Here is a 17,243-nt window from a genome sequence, read left to right on the forward strand (position 1 = left end):
CTCTTTTCCAATAAAAGCATTTGGCAGAACGGTTTCCCACTTAAGTTTCAGATTTGCTGGACATCGTGACATGTTTAAAGTATCTAATAATGCAAAAAGGTTCAATGGACAAATCTGTCACCCAATTTTCCATGCTGTGCTTCTGTTTTGTCTTTTAAATACTAAGGTTTAGAAGTGCTCTGAATTTTATTGTTACAAGCATTGTATGTTGCCATCAAAGCTACTGTGATTCAGCTGAGAGGGACAAAGACTGGTCCTGAAACTGCCATCATCTTGGTAGAAAAGAAACATTTTTGATCATACTTGCGTCCAGATCTTCCAGGTGGCTGAACTAAGCTCTCACATTGACATTGTGACCAGTGACTGAAGGCATGAACTGGTACAAAAGTCTCTTGGCAACACTGTTAAAACTTTAAAATTATAATAAATTTAAATAAGGGAGAAAATTTGCACTGAATGGGGGAAGAATAAGAGGGTGGGGGAGTAAATGGCTGAAGTTGGCACAACTTGCCTTTAATCCCTTTTCCATGTTCAAACTGGGCCAACCTCAGATGCCCTCTGCTGAGCTTAACACGTTTAATGGAAGAAGCGTGGCTCTTGTTTTTAATCTCCTTAGGACAGGAAGACCCTTTGAGTCCTCTGGTAATCCATTGCCTAAAAGAAAGGAGGGAAGAAAGAGGGAAACCTTGTTCTCTTTGCCAAGGCCAGTTGTATAGTTGTTTGATTCTACGGAACAAAGCTTTTGAATTAAGGAAACTGAATTTAGCTGTTAGCTTTGAACCTGTTAAGTGCTATGTATTCAAGTTGCGCTGCTCTTTCCTGGTGGTGTTGTGCTCGCACCCAACCTGAAACTGAACCCTGCATTGCCCATGGTGAGGGGGGGGAAGGAAGGAACAGTGGCATTTTCCAGGAAACCGGAGGAAATGTTCCTGCTTAATAAGCAGTTCTCCTACCCTTCCTGCTTATCCTCTCAGTGTTGAACAGTGGTGACAACTGACCAGTAACTACTTGTAACGGGAATCACTAAGCTATACTGACCAATGATGACCATTGTCCTTTTTAAGTCTTGTACCCCACGCTCTCTCATCATGCATGAAGCATGTGTGTTTGGTGCCTCCTGAGCTCTGTTATAATACTCAGTTCCTATTTTTGTTGCCTTAAAGGCTTAAAGTGTAGTGCATACTTAAGGAATGCACCTAGATGAAATTACACCAATGTGTGAGTTATTGTATGTCTTAATAGCTGAGGCAAATATTTTTTCCTTTAAATTTCACCAACAATAGTTTACACTAACAAACTAATGGTTTTTGTGATGAAAGAAAAACAGAATATAAAAACATTATGAATAGTGAAGCTTAAAAATACACGAAGAATCCAAGAAAACATGAAAAGAGCGAAAACCACTTTATTTCTTTACATTGTATATTTTTAAACTGACAGTCCTTGACGGAAAATGTAATTGCTTTCTCTTCTGCTTGACATTAAGGATGTTCTTTTTATTGTTGTCAGAAGGTTATTTCTTACTCTTATAGCTTTAACTTGTCATGACTCAATCCAAATTCCAACATTTTACTTATTTCAGGAGCTTTGAACAAGCTGATGTTTGAGACGAAAGCTTTTTTCATTACTTAAATTACATATTTGTGTGGGATGAGAATCAGATGGCAGCATTTTAGAAATCTAGTTCACCACTTCAGTCTTTTGTGCCAGTTATCTGTCTGGTCAGGACTTTGATATAAAGGCTTGGAAATTAGAGTTGGCATCTGTAGGCCTGTTTGTTTAAAGCTAAATTGAGGTAATAGGAATAGCCAGAAGTAAGGACTGGAGAAAAAGCCCCAAACTCTGAGGCTGAGACTCTCGCAGTTGAAGACAATGGCATGACGCTTGGGCAGTAATGCACAACATGGTAGGTGCAAAGTTGCTGGAGGATAAATGTTCCTTACAGAAGTCATGTAGAATGACTAAGCACTGTTAACTGCATCTGTTATATGGTTTTTGCTGATCCAGGTATATGCAATGTCAGATCCTGGAATTTGGGAGGTGCAGAACTTTTTTTTTAACCTTGCACCTAGCAGATGATATTGGAGTAATTGAGGATCCTTGTGATCTCTCTGTGCAGGAATTTGTGGCACAAAAAAACCCCAACCCAACCAACACAACTTTCAGAAAAATATGTTGACTTTGAAAATGTAGTATTTGGATCTTATATATTTTGCCATATAGCATCTTACAGCTAGGGTCTGTGCCTGGCAAATAGTAGGTCCCTCCTTCAAAATTTGATCTCCAAATCAGAATTAATTTTCATAGTCAACCAGTGGGGGGGGTGTGTGTGTGTGGAAATCAGTGTGTCAGCTTTGGTTCTTCAGCTGATATGTAAAACTGCTTCTAGTATTGTGTGCTTCATATTGACTTTTTTTATCTGTGTTCATGCTTAGCCTTGATGTGCATCAAGATATGCATCAGGAGTCTCCTGAGCTCCTCTATGAAGATAAAAATACAATGTAACCGCATGGCAAACGGATGAGTGTCAAATGAACTCTGTCTTGTTTTCTACCCTTTTTGTGCTTACACTTATTAGAAATCCCAGGAGATTATTTTTAACATGGAGGGTGTTCACATGTTTCTATGCTTAAAAACTACAACCAAGATTTTCAGTTGTGAAATAAACCTCTATTTTATCAAGTGTAAAGTTCTACACAGAGCACTGCAGTCAGAAGACAAAGGTGTACTGATTGGTAGGTAGAGGCAACAGTAAGGATTTTGGTTTAAGCATCTGAGCCTCACTTGATGTAAAAATGACAATTTACATATACATTTTACAAAACTGTATGTAAATCAGATGTGTGAGAACTGGGATAGGTGAACTAGTTTAGATGCAGTGTGCTAGGCAGTAGAGCAGGAGAATGTTCCACTTTTTTTAAAGCTTTATCATAATTGGGATTTCCGATTTAAGTTTTGTCTGCTGTGTAAATGTGAAAACTCATAACTGTGGTGGGGAAGTAAGCTTTTTTTTTCCTTCTTCTGGAGTACAAACCAGTCAGCTAGTACAGCTATTTTTGGCAGTTGAATATTGCTTTAGCTAGGAACCTATTGTACACTATTCCTTTTAGAACATTTTCATAAATACAATAAATCAGAATAATAGTTCTTGGCAAGACAGGTTGTTCTTTAAAGTTTTAGTTAGATCTGTTTTGTCTTACTCAATGCAAACAGACAAAATAGTAAATTGAAACAAAAATTACAAAGCCCCTTGATAGTTAAGTACCACAGAAATGGCAGTAGTGGCTATCAATAGCATCAGCAATCAGTAAAATCCTACCTGTTTAACTTCTCCTAGTATCAGTGATCTATGTGTTTTGGGTTTTTTTTTACTTATTCAACTGTAAATTAACTGGTTTCTATTGTTTGTTACTTTATGTATTCTTGTAAGTTTTTTTCCTTTCTCAGTAGACAAACCCAAAAAACCACCAACAGTAACACAGAGCTTTGGGTTTAGTTGTTAATATTTTCTGCCTTTCTCTCAAACAGATTAGAATTTTGAGTTTTCTCCTCTAATTACAAGAAAAGTTTTTATTTCTTAATGCAGCAATTTTATATGCAAAGTGCTGGGAAGGAGGTTTAGGTTCCAACGCTATATTTTCCTGGCATCCAAAATAACAAGCCAAAAGGATGCCTCGGCAGAAGACAGCAAGGCTTCTGGGCTTATCTCCAAACTTCCATTATGTGATCGCTTTGTTATATCTGGACAGCACCTGTTGGAGGAGGAGTAATAAGTGAAACCTCACTTAAGCAACGGCTGCTCACAGAAACAATCAGCTAAGGACAAGGAAAATTCCTGCACTCAAGCAACCCTTGTCTTTAGCAACATCAAGAGACTATCTAAAAGATGGAGTAAAGAAAACTAGTGAAGTATGCCTGAAGTTTCGGGGGTGCCAGTCACTTTGAAGCAGCCTGCTTTAAGAAAAGCTGATGACTTTGTGCTACTTGTGTATAGAAACTACCCTATTTTCTAACACCCTGCCAGTAGCAGGACTGCCCAAGTTCCTCAGACAAGGAGACAGGGAAGCCTTCTGCCAAAGCAGAGGGAGGAAGCTGTTGTGATGGGAGGTGTAACTCTTATTGGAAATTTTTTCAGTCAGGTCAGAATTGTGAATGGATTTCATCCCTTCCTACTATCCTTGGAGATAAAGGTGAGGAATAAGATTGCTAGTAATCCAAAGAGTATGAGCAACTGAAGGAGCATGGCCCAGAGGGGTTTAATAGAGGACAAACCAAAAGCCTTGGAGCCTGTGAATGGGAAATTCAAATTGCAGCTACTCAGCAGTGGTAACTTATGACCAAGGAATGATCTGGCAGGGAGGGCAAGAAGGCCCAACTGTAGAAGGGCTTGAACTGGCTGGAAGCTGGAATGCCAGAGACAGTGACTCCCTGTACAGGAGTGAAGTTTCCCTTGCTGATGAGAGAAGAAACAGCCACAGTATTGTCTTGGAGTGACCGTGTAATGCCAATGTTTGGGCAGCAGAGCTGGTGCTGGGGGATGAACCCAGCACTGGGCTGAGGTGTCCCATGCTGACGTTCACAGGATTGGTGCTGGTGCAAGTGTATATAAGGAATAGGCTCCTGATGCATTTTTGCAGACTCCTTGTAGAACTGCTTATGACAGTAGGACTGTTCAATGCATTGTTCATTACAAGTTGGGGTTTTTTTATATTTAAGCACAAACGTGTGGTTAACTCACCTCAAGGTGTGCCATAAAAATTCCCCAACACCTGGAAGATACAAAGTATGGTATAAAAGGAACTGGTTAGGCTCTTTGGAAACTAAATCTGGAAAGAACAGCCATGTTGTGTTAAATGGGTGTGGATGCTGAGAAAGACCTTGGAGGCATAAAACATATGGGAAGAAACAAATTAGGGAGAACACTAGACTAGAAAATGAAAAAGCAAGTAAAAAAAGATGGTGAAAGATGCTAGCAGTGTGAGAATGAATTAGCTGTGATGTTACACAGAATAAGATTGAGACCAAAAATGTAAGTTGGAAGTGAGCAGGTACTCGCCTGTGCCTGGAAAGGAATTAAATAGTAGATCTGAAAGGGAAGTCTTGGATCTCTCAAAACTGCAAGGAAGAGAGGGGGAAGAAGCTGAAAAGTGGATAGGTGGAGAAATTAAGACAGAATCATGAGTGTTTCATGGTAGGATGGATGAACACCACAGAGGTGTCATAAGCCCTGATCCCAGAGGCTGGTATGCATGCAAAAGGCAAAGTCAGATGTGTGACCAAGGAGGCATGTGGGGGGAGCTGATGTGTATATAGAAGGCATGTGGAAGAGACAGGTGAAAATGGAGGGATTCCTGTCAAAATTCACTGGCCAGTATGAGGTTTCAGTGGTTGTGCTGAGATGGAACATTGCACACACAAATCAGGAAGAGGCAGATGAAATAGTGGAAGGGAGAGTGCCAAATAACACTAGCTCAAAGGGAAAATTAAGGGGAAGGAGAGTTGGAGGAAAAGCAAAAGGAAAAAGTGACAAAGTTACTTAAAATTGCTTTTGCGAAGAATAGAATGTTCACTATGCAACAGTAGAAAAAATGAGATACCAACTCTAACTCCTTATGCATATAATGTAATTGGGTAAGCGTAATAAAGTGAAAGATGGGACTGTACTTCCAGAGTAATTCCTCTGTCCGTGTTCAGCCTGATAGAATTAATCAGCTGATAAGCTGTTACAGAAAGTGAACAATGCTATCCTTAATTTTTAAGTTATGAAAAATATTGACAACTTGAAACAGTGTTTGCTAGCTAATTCTTTCGGCTTGAAATTGAATTGTTATGTAAATTGGAGCTATTTCAGTGCTTAAAAAATGTTACACACGCTGCATATGCTTCAGACTTTTGCTTTTCTCTAAACACGTGTTAATAATAATGATGTCTCCATGAAGCATTTATGACATGCCCTGGAGTTTAATAATCAGATGGGGTTAATCAGCTCACTTGGTGAGCCATTAAGACTTTGAAAAAGGGCTTCTTAAGCATAACATTTCTAGCTAATGGTCATTCGGACTTACATGTCATGGTAATGAAGTTAAATTGCTTTTCTGGCTATCAAAATTGTATAAATAGAATGTGAAATTTACTCTGAAGAACAAGGCCACATGCAGATAGTGAAATGTGAACCTTATTAATGCAGCATATGGAAAACTGCTCCTGCTAATGTCTCCTGTTACCAGAACAAGTATTGCCATTACTGTTGAAGACTCTTGTGGTCCTTCTTGCAGCAAGAAGATGCTGTAAGTGTTGCTATATAAATAATGTGGAAATGGCATGTGGATAATGTGTAAGGATTTGTCCTGAGAAAAAGCCAGAGGGCATGACTGCTGAGCTGGAAAGATTCTAGCAGGAATGCTAGTTCATGCAGCACAGCAAAATATCAAGAAAGTGGGATTATTTTTCTCTCTGGTAATGATCCACTGGAGTTATCATGAGGGCTTAACTACTGAGCTAAGTGAAAAGTAATACTAAAATTGTCTTAAGGTCAAAGTCAGAGCTTTCAGTCTGTTCTTGCTGTTGTTTCTCCTGCTTAGAATAGGAACACATATTTAAATCAAACCTTTTACTGAAATTTTCAATCGACACCTCTACTTTTTTTGGTGAGATCAAAGCTACTATTGAGGGCCTGCTTCTTTTGAGAATTTTCAGATTAATGATAATGCAGCTCAAAAAAATGAGCAGAATGAGAAAAATAAGTAAACAAATTTAAGAACTTTAGTTCATCGTTGTTATAGTAAAAATGATATCTATTGTTCTCCTTTAATGCTCTGTGGCAGCTCCAGTTCTGATGGATGGAAAGAGAGCTTTTTTTTTTCCTCCAAGATGCTTTAATGGATATAATAATTCACCTATTTTGAGCTTGAAAAACTTCATGCTAGTTTCCCATATTTAAAGTTTCAGAAAAGCAGTGTTTGTTGTGAGGAAATTATGGCTGAAACTGAAAGTTGACCAAGTGTGTTTTAAAGCTAAACATCCTTAGAGAAGGAGGCCATTTGTAATAGTAGTGGAAAGTGAGTACACCAATTTGAATTAACAAGGAAAGATTGGGCAGCCCTAAAGGTTAACAGTTTAACTCTTCTGGTTTTACAAACTCTGTCTATGTTGGTGGTGTTGAAACCAGTGCCAGTGTTTTTATTTATGCCATCATATGGATTGCTTGCACCTGTGAATTACAGGTTTTTAACAGTTTTGACTAGAAAGCTGCAAATTATACTCACATGTGTGCTAGACACCCTTGTGACTTTTACCTACCATGGAAAGTGATACTAAATGTGATGGAAAAATTCTGTTTGGAGGCCAGAGGAGCAGATCTTTCAGAATATTCTATGTTTGAATCCCATTTGGCACGATTAAGGAGATATAGGCAATGATGCTTATGTTAGCAGCTCTCCATATAGAAACAAGATGGTAGAAAGCCCACAGAGGATCCTGGGACAGTGAGAAGGAAAGAGCCTTTCAGCTTCTTGCTTATCTCTCCAGTCAGTTTCCTTATGTTATCTGGGAGCTAGTGGCTGTTGCGGTCTTTCTGTGATATACTCCTCTAACAGACTTCCACTGGGACATTGAAGGGCTTCGAGGATGCATGTTGTTCTCATGTTGACTCTTCTTTTTTTCTGCATCTTGGAAAAGTGTCTGTTCTTCCAGCAGATACTCTTAGACCAGTACAATGGTTGGGACTGCTAATGGGAGTCTGAAGAGAGAGGAAGTTACTACAAGCTCAAGAGTGACATCTGGGTAAACAAACAAAAACTCCCAATGAAAACAGCAACAAAAAAAGGGCTGAACTGTGTTTGACAAGTGCTGATAAGCATCAAAAGCCACCTCAGAGGAGGCTAATAACACTGCAAATGGTGTGCAATTAAACAAATGTGCGATGAAGAAATATACGGGGTAAAAGAATGTACTAAATGTTGCCGAATGCAGCAAAGCTCTCACTGGAAGAGTGCTTCTGTTTTGATTTAGGACTGGCACTGCAGAAAATTCCCAGAAGAGCTTCATGTGCATATCCCTTGGATAACTGGTGAGCACTGAAGAGTATTTTGAGTAAATATTTTGTACAGTAAAGTAAAATACAGTTTAGAGCGCTGGGGAAAAGAATGTGTTCAGTTGAATAAGATTGTAAGAGTGGGTTCATATTTGAGAAAATAAACAGTGCTTTTAAGTGGAAACTCCTGACCAGAAGGGGTTTCCTTTAATATTTCTTTGTGCCTTGGTGGGTGCAAGCTTTTCTATATCTATTAAGTGTCTAGTTACCTGGTATTTGCAGCAGATACAGTCAAGTTTTCTTTAACCCTGAAAACCTTTTGAAACTGGAGATAATTATCCCTTAATAGGACAGTGAGTTGGCAATGGGATTGTAAGAACTGATTCTAATGATCTTTTCCTACCTCAACTTTTGGCTAGGGTACTGTACCTTTTCAGGTATTTTCTGAAAGGAGTGCTGGAATCTTTTCAGAGTCTGGAGTCCCAGTAGTGAGGTTTCTGGATGTGCAAACCAGTAATGCATCAATATTACTCAATGTCAGTTTTGATCACTGCCACTTAAATAATACAGTATCATGAAGAGGGCTTTTTAAATAAAGTTTATCTTCCTCATCTTACTCTCCTGGAAAGAACTGAATTATAACTACTGGAGTTTTTGATTCAGGGAACATGCTTTCACATTTTTTTTTTTAATTCTCTGGCATCATTTACGAGGTTCTTGGAATCCTGTGGTGCCTGGGTTTTTTTATTTTTTTTTAATATTTCCTCTATATTGGAATTACTATATTTTTCATGTTTGTAACCTTATATATTAATCTGAAATGAAAAGTAGCCCAAACAATAACGCTGTTCAGCAGTGACAGGGGTTATTTGTTGTGTGTAGATAATGTGAGAGGAAACTTTTCGCAGAATGCCTCTTCCCCCCAGGGACCACTGTCTCCAACCTCATGCTGTATGGTTTCTGTTCCTGAATAGCTCTTGAACTCCATATTCAGCAAGTTATTTGAGTACTTGAAAGTGAGTATTTCTGGAGGAGGGCGGGTTGTACATTAGAAGTGCAGCACAGGTAAACTTCTCCTTTCCAACAGCTTGGCAGAACTATCGTATTCAGTGTCCCTTTCAGTTGTGTAACATGTGTTGTAGCTGCAACATTTGCAAGCTGTGAATTGTTACAAATTGTTGTGTTCTATGCAGCCTCATTCACGGCTTCAGAAAGACAAAGTTATTTTCCTTTTCTGCTGCTTACATTCTCTTAAGATGAGCATTTCTGCAGTACTGCTGTAAAAATTGCAAATGTGGAAGTCTAGGCCTTAAGTGCACATTAAGTATTGCTTTGCATGTGTAAGCTTTATATGCCATAATGACAAAGTACATCTTACATTTTAGCTATTTAAATGGTGGCTTCTTTCTCCCACTCACCTTCTAGCTGATGAGAGGAATAGGAAAACATTCCTTGGGATAAAGAGAACATTTTGGTGATAGTCATCTTTTACTAACTTTTTTCCTTTCAATTTTTGGATCCTTCCAAATACCAAGGGTCTGTTTTGTTTTGTTTCCTTTGGATTTTCTAATTTGCAAAATTTGACATTTTCCTTATAGGGATTAAATGATGTCAGTCCTTCTTCCTCATGTGGACCTCTAAAGGGCATAATATTGCAGCTTAGGTAACTTTTTTTTTTTATCACGAGGTCTGTGCAGTGGTTCCAGACAGCAGTGACTGTTGTAGGCTGGTGTTCTCTGGTGTGGTGGCTTGAACTTTGCTGGCAGCCAGATGCCCACCCAGCCACTCTCTCACTCCCCTTCCTCAATAGGATAGAGGGTGAACCTAAGATGAAAAAGTTTATGGATCAAGATAAAGACAGGGAGATCACTTACAAACTACCATCATGGGCAAAACAGTCATGAGTTGGGGGAAACTGATTTCTTGCCAATTAAAATACAATTGGATGGTGAGTATGAAAGAAAAAGACTTCCTCCAGAATGGTTTATTTCAATCTGGTATAACAGTAAAACTACTCACAAATTTCAGGGTCTTGAATACAAAGTATGAGAAAGTCTGTTAGATGAAAGGAAAATACTGTGGTTTAGTGAGTGTAACTTGTATAGATAATGAGGATTGTGTGGATTTCTAGAATTTAGCTGACTTCCTGCAAGACATTTTCTTGGTTCTGTCTGTTTGCTTTTCATCAGTGATTTCAACAAAGATAATCTTGAACTATGTTAGATAGGAGAGAGCAGTTTTGGAGCCTGCAACTTGCATGAAGCTGGAAGTTTGATACTTTTAATACCTTCTACTGTAGCCTGTTGTGTTTTATATTTAATGCCAAGTGTTGTTTCCAGTTGCCATAGCATCAATTATGAGACTTCATGAATTAATTACTTAATTACGAAGCTTTTTCTGCTCATTTTACGAGAAGTTGAATATCTCCCTTTCTTTTAAAGCTATTCTAATTTAATAACAACCCAGAAACTCAAATTGGCCCTTGGCTAAAATTGAAAATCCATGTTCTGCCTGACAGATCAAATTTCTAGTTGCAGAAACTGGACAAGAATACAGCTATGTGTATGCCCACCTCCCCCCTCCAGTACTTCTGATTTTTTTTTTTTGGTGGGCTTTTTTTCTTAGTATGAGCTTAAAGGAAAGGCAGTTTTAGGTGCTTGTCTGTGTGGTGGGTTTATTATTATTATTTTCTATTTGTACATTTTAATAGAAAATCTTTTGTGTAGTTCTGGGTTTGAAAAGATTGTTGGAAGTTCTATAGACATAGGAAAATCACATTTACAGTTGGTGTTTGTTTTAAACCTTCATAATGTGTTTTAGGTATAAAGCTCTACATTATTATGGTGTTATACACCAACAGATTGTAGAAAAACTCTTAGTTTTGATTCAGTTATGTTGAAGCAAATATTTGACAGACTTTATAGATGAAAGTTGCTCCTTTTGAGCTGTATGTAAATTGCTTTCATAATTGCAAGTGGAATTGAATGTTTCTAATCAATAGGCACTGACTTAGGGCAGCTCAAAATTATTCTGATGATGTTTGTTCTTAAATTGCTGGGTTTTGTAAACAAACAAATCTTTCTTGTAGATACAGTACATATTGTCATGTTGGGAAGAGGTGAAACTCCAAACTATTTCTAATGCTTATGTGAGATTAAAAAAAAAAAAATCACACCAAAGCAAAAAAACATTTGTTGCTAGTAGATGATGAAAGTCTTTGGGACACTTCAAATTATGGGCACAGTGACAGAGAGAAAATAAATATAAGTGTCTCTCTTTTTTTATATTACTAAATGATCAGATTTAATGCATTTTCCTGTTTGGCCTCTTACACACTCTCTCCAGTCTAGTCTCCCTTGCCTCTCCATTATCTGTGAATTTATTCCCATCCACATATCTTCTAATAAGAGAAATCTAATCATGGCCAGCATACAGTCTTGAATGCAAATAGGATATAGCTTATCATTTGGTGCCATATAAAATAATTATGGCTATCATTTCACCTATTTTGATGTGGTATAGCTGGGCAAAAAAAATTACTGCTTTCATTGTTGGAGATTTAAAAACAAAACCAATAAAAACAAAACAACAACAAAAACCCCCAACCAACCAACCCCCCCCCCCCCCCCCCCAAACAAACCAATAATTTGTTCAGTATGAAAATGGCTTTATTTTTCAGCACTTTCTCTGTCCTAAAACACGGAGCAGGAGAGACAGAGGAGTGGAAACAACCTGTCCCTTTTCCCCCCTTGCCCGCAAATATTTTTTTCTTGGTGATATCTTTGTCAGAATTGCAAAAGAACTAAAAAAATTGTAAAGAATATTTCCCCTCTGGAGGGGGGGAAATTATAATTTTATAGCTTATATAAACAGATTAACCTCAGGACTATATTGTAGTATAGCTGTCTTTATGCAAGTATAAACAGATTTATACAGATAATGTTACAGTACCTGTTACAGTATAGACTAGATCTCATCTGGATGTCAAACTTGGGGGGTTTCTTCTTTAAAATGCACTTGGGCAGATGACTGTTAAAAACCCAAATGTCGGCTCCTGTGCACGCTTAAGGCACTGTTGGGCATAACAGTGATGAGCCTATAAAGAATTTTTGGTTTTATATTCCTCAGTGGAAAATTTAAGTTTGACTGTTACACATTTTTCAGTTAGTGCTATGACTTAAAGCTTTTCTTGCAGTTTTAAAATGGTGTTTACTGTGGGTACGTATGATATCATGGTTTAAAATAAAAGGTAAGAGATGAAGAAATTTTCACCTAACCAATATGTAATGAAGCACATTTTTCTCCCTAATTAGGGAGAAAAGCTGCTAGATACTCACTGTGTTGTCATGCTCCAAATGTGGTCCCAAAGCAGACTGGCTCTTCCAACGTAATATTTTTCCCATGTTTAAAAAAAACAGCTTTTCTTGCTGCTGCTGTGATATCACCAGTAAAATTCAGATGAGTGTCTGGCTTAAAAAAACCCCCAAACTTGCAGCCTGAGCCTTTAGAATCAAAGCTAAATTTGGGTTGTTCAGCTCTTACTAGCTCAGTGAATTTGTAGGGTTGTGAATAATCTGTCGTGAAGGCTTATACCATTTTCCTGACTTGTGAAGCTACTGTCCTTTATTCTGTGAATGTCAAAATAATGCTTATTTTGGGGAATAAAGAGGTCACACGTGCACCTATGTATAGACTTGCTTCATCTGTCTCTTACCTTCCATTGTTTCATGTACTTGTCTTAAAGGGGCTGACATTAGGCTGGATTTAATATACACCAACCACAGAGATGTCTGATAACCACACTGGTGAACCCCTGTAATGATGTGCGATGTGACCAGCTGGTGCGGTGGCTTACTGATGGAAGCACCCCAGAAAGGTGACCCACGCACTCGGCCACCCACCCACCCCACTGCCCCTGGCCATGGTGCTGCTACACAGCCTGGTGAAAACCGATCCTGGGAGAGGCAGCCCCTTGGCTGGTTTGTGTCCTCTTGTATCCAAAATGTAAACATGGGAAGACACTGCATGCTGGGAAGCACCTTGTGCTGGCAGGCAAATTTTCAAATCCTGCCGTGCTTTCTGATGTAAAGGGATGTTGAAATACGTAGTCTGAAATATTCCTTTGTAGGGTGGGGCTTCTTTGCCCCACACTCTGGTCCTGTGGAAGTTTGTCCAAAATGGGCTGCTTTTGCTCCCATCCTTCCTCTACAAGATTTTACTGACAGCAATATGCCTGTCTAGTGTAAAACCTGACATCTTAGTTCAGTAAAATGATCTGTTTTGCTAGGTTTAAACTTAAAAGAACCTCTATAAAGTAACGGGGGGGGGGGGAAGTATTGCGACATATGGAAGGAGTGAAATCAAACCCAGAATCTATCATGAAGTATCTCAGCAGGTAATTAGGAATTTATAGAGCTTGGATATGAAGTATATTCTTTTTGTGTAACTATTTTCAAACACAGTTGGCAGAGAATTAACTTTGTTCTAGGTAACAAATTTTGTAGGATTTTTGTGGTGTGACTGTGTTCCTCACCTAATTTTTGGTTTAGTACCCCCTTGTTAATGAACTGGAATTCTTACAAACTTCAGTTGCTGAGGGATGTTTCAAGGCAAGCTAATTTCCCTCCTTGAGTGAGAGATGGAATTTAATCTCTTCGCTTTCTTTCTCCCTGAGTAACTTCCCAGCCACTCTGGGCTTCACTCCCAGACTCCCTTCAGTTCCATCCTCAAGGGATATGTTTGTCCTTGAGGCTCCTAAATTCAGTTAGCTAACATATGTTGAAGTAATTGTGAAGGCAAGACAGCTTGGTTTTGATTCTTGTTAGCATCTCATGTCAGCCCTGGACTTCAATACAAGAATTAATTTTAACTTATTAACCTGGGTTGCCTTGCCTTTGCTTCTATTTTATTCTCAGCTAGCCTTCCTAAGATCAGAATAAATCTTTTTTTCAATGTAGATATTTGTCCTCTTGAAGGAGTTGTAGAAACTTCTTTCCTAATAGTGCAGGAGAGTTTGCAGCTCTTTATTGAGGGTTTAATCAGAAGGTTCTTGTTTCTTATGGCTTTAGTTGACTTCTGCTTCTACCCTACACTATTGTTCCTGGTCTGAATTGATGATAAACCTCCATTTAAAAAGAGGGGGGAAATCAAGTGGGGCCATACGAGCCTATAGTGTGTGACTTTTAGACTAAAAAAAAAAAAAATCTTCAAGTTTGTAGTTGAGTCTATAGTGAACCATGTCAGTAACTAGGCATGGTTACAAAGTGGTAACCACTATTCTATTCTCATAATCTTAACCTGAAGATAAGTGGGTTTGGGGTTGTTTTTATGTTGGCATAGGATAATGGACCTCTACACACATACACCTTTGCAAACAAGAGCAGACTGGTAAATAGGCTGTGTTAAAAGCCTATTAGAAGTTAATGAAGTCAGTAATGATAGTATTTGAATCATTTTTTTAAACTAGTATTTTGCTCAAATTAGGGAATTTGGAAAGGAATTGCAACTGACCTCAGTACTTTTTTTTTCTTCTTATCTTTTCATGTCTTCACAAAACACTTCCTTTCATATTTGAAAGGAAAATATGCATTGTACATAAAAGGGGTATTTGCCTTCCACCCTCTCAGCACAGGTTCCATTCCTGTCTAGGTAATACTTAACCTTGAATTTTGGCTTAGCATAGCATAGAGTATTGCTGGAGGTGCCAGAGGAAGTACTAAGTGGTCCATCTACAAAGTGGTCTTACGGTAAACATTGAAAGCCGCAAGCTTTTGTTGAATTAAGCTTGTGGATTTCTACATGTATAAAGAGCAAGCTGGCTTTTTGTCTGCCCTGCTTTCTCCACACTCTTAGTCCTTTAGTTAGACTTTGAAGTTGGTTGGCTATTTGGATTTGGATGTTGTTTTGGTAAAGCAAGTAGCTGTCATAGCTGTTCTTTTATAACCCATTGCACACAGTTACAGAACAGGTTACCCATAACAAGTTGCATACCCCTTGCTTCTTGCATGCAAGTCACTCTAATTTATAAATAGAACTGTACTGATAGACAGAACTTGGCCTATCCTCTTGTCCTCTTATGCGAGTTATTTTGATTTAAAAATAGAACTGTCCTAGAACTGATATGTATCAACAGGGTTGTGAAAGTTCACTTCTAGACACTACTGTAATTAAGCAGCAAGTTACAGGGAGCAGTGCGTGTCTTCTCATCAATAAAGATTTTAAAGCATGGTAGTAACAATTTCAGTTTTTCAAGGAGCTATGCAATTGCAAAGTGTTGCACTTCTGCATGTTGTTCCTTTGCTGTAGCTTATGAAAACATACCCCAAATATACATGTGTGCACTTCCACAGAGAAATGACTATCATGAGCGTTATAAAAAAGAAAATGCTTCTGTGAGCAAGGACTATCCAGATAGTAGAAAGTAACTGTGATTTGTAATTTATCGAACTGCTCCTTTGATCATAGCAGTGTTGCATTATGTTTAAGCATAGGTTCTTTCTGAATGCCAATGCTTCCTTAGTATATTTTAAGGTAATTCTGCATTGGTATTGCTCTGTCTTAATTTTGTTTGCTTTTTTAACTTGGACCTCACTTCTAAAAGTTTAAATCTTCTTTGATTTCTATTGTTTTTCAAAAAGCTATTGGGTTTTTTATTCAGGTTTTGTGTTCATGGCAGCACTTTAATATGCATAAGAGACTTTTCCTGGATGTTTGAAAATCTTGATTTTTTTCAGGCAGACTTTTCTGATTTTTCTCCTTCCACTTCAGTTACCTTAGGCATTTAAATACACTGAGCATGCTAAAAGCCTAGGGATGGAAGAAGGTTAATCTGAGTAATTTCTTTAGTATAATTTAGAGATGGACTGATGTCAGCAGTCATTTGATAGTAGTTTTACTATCAGAGATAATTTGTGGGCTCTGCAGAAGAATAAAGTTGAAAGGCATGATTTGAAGAATTTTTTTTTCTAAAAGCCTTTCCTAAGAAATCTCTTGTGTATTTCTGTTAAGTACTCTTATATCTAATACTTAGCTTCTCCTTCTGTCATAGTGGCTTTGCCTGGAGTAAAAGAACTTGGCAAATTTTTTGAGGTAAGAAGGAAAAGAAAGAAACCCCTCATAAAAGGGTCTAAATGTTGACATATGAATGATTACTTTAAATGGCAGAAGATAGATTCATTACATTTCGTTTCAGCGGGGTTGCTATGGTTAGCTGAGCAATATGGGGGGAGAGGAGTGTGAGAGCTTTTCCTACCTCTCAGAGCATCTTGTGACTATAAAATTCTTCTATTGCTTACTGGATTTTTCCTTCATGTTCTAAATATACCAGTGCTTGGGAGATTACTCATTTTTGTGAAAAAGAGAGAGAAAACAGGAAAAATTAAAAGGGTTCTGGAATAGGTGGCCACTGAAGGTACTGATGGTTCAGAAATAATTAAGTGCTCTATGGGTTAAGAACAGAACATGAGTCCTAAACTCTAATAAACGCAGTTTCTATCTCATGGGCTGGACTCAGAGGTACACAGCTGTATAACTGAAGTTCAGTGGGAACCTGTGATGTTCCTCTGTCTGCATACCTGGCCTCAGTGAATGGTTTGAATGTGTCAGCTTCTTGACAGCTAACAGGTTGCTCTGGAAAGAAGAATTTTTTCATTTTTATTCCTGAAGAAGCATGACTGTTCTTTATAACCTCTTCACTTAAGAAGTAATACAAAATTACTTTATATGCATACAATTAGCTAAGCATGCCACAGAGGCTTTCTTTTAGGTAGCCAGTTTAATGTGTCCAAGCCTTAACTTGTTTTTAGAAGGCACACTTGAACTGTACTTGAACTCTACCTATTTGGGCTTGTTTCAGAAAATAATGTGTTGTCCAGGGGGATGTATACATAGTAAAAAATAGTCTTGAAGAAAGGAGGCTTGCTTTGCATGTGCATTAGGGTAGGATGGTATTTTGAGTGTTTAAGCATTGTTTTACCCACTGTTAACCAGCAGAGAGCACTTTAGCTTATAACATAACATCTATAAAAAAATGTGAAATTGGGAAAGGCTGGGGTTCTTTTTCTTTCTCTGAGACGGCCATTAAAAACAAACTGCCTGTGAAAATTAAATTCCTGGTTTTGTGCATTATCAACAGTGTTTGTGTTTTGCACAAAAATACTGCTTTATAAGTAAAAATTTTATTGTATGTCATTGACCTAAGGGAAAATTTGAG

At 38.1% G+C, this 17,243-nt stretch overlaps 1 protein-coding gene across 2 annotated transcripts in view; it reads left to right on the plus strand.

Moving 5' to 3' along the window:
* ANK3 (ankyrin 3) overlaps positions 1–17,243 on the plus strand; it is a 381,574-nt gene that overhangs the window by 48,268 nt on the left and 316,063 nt on the right. The window lies entirely within an intron of this gene.

The sequence above is a fragment of the Haliaeetus albicilla genome, chromosome 11 (genome assembly GCF_947461875.1).
Source record: "Haliaeetus albicilla chromosome 11, bHalAlb1.1, whole genome shotgun sequence".
In the NCBI taxonomy this organism is placed as follows: domain Eukaryota; kingdom Metazoa; phylum Chordata; class Aves; order Accipitriformes; family Accipitridae; genus Haliaeetus; species Haliaeetus albicilla.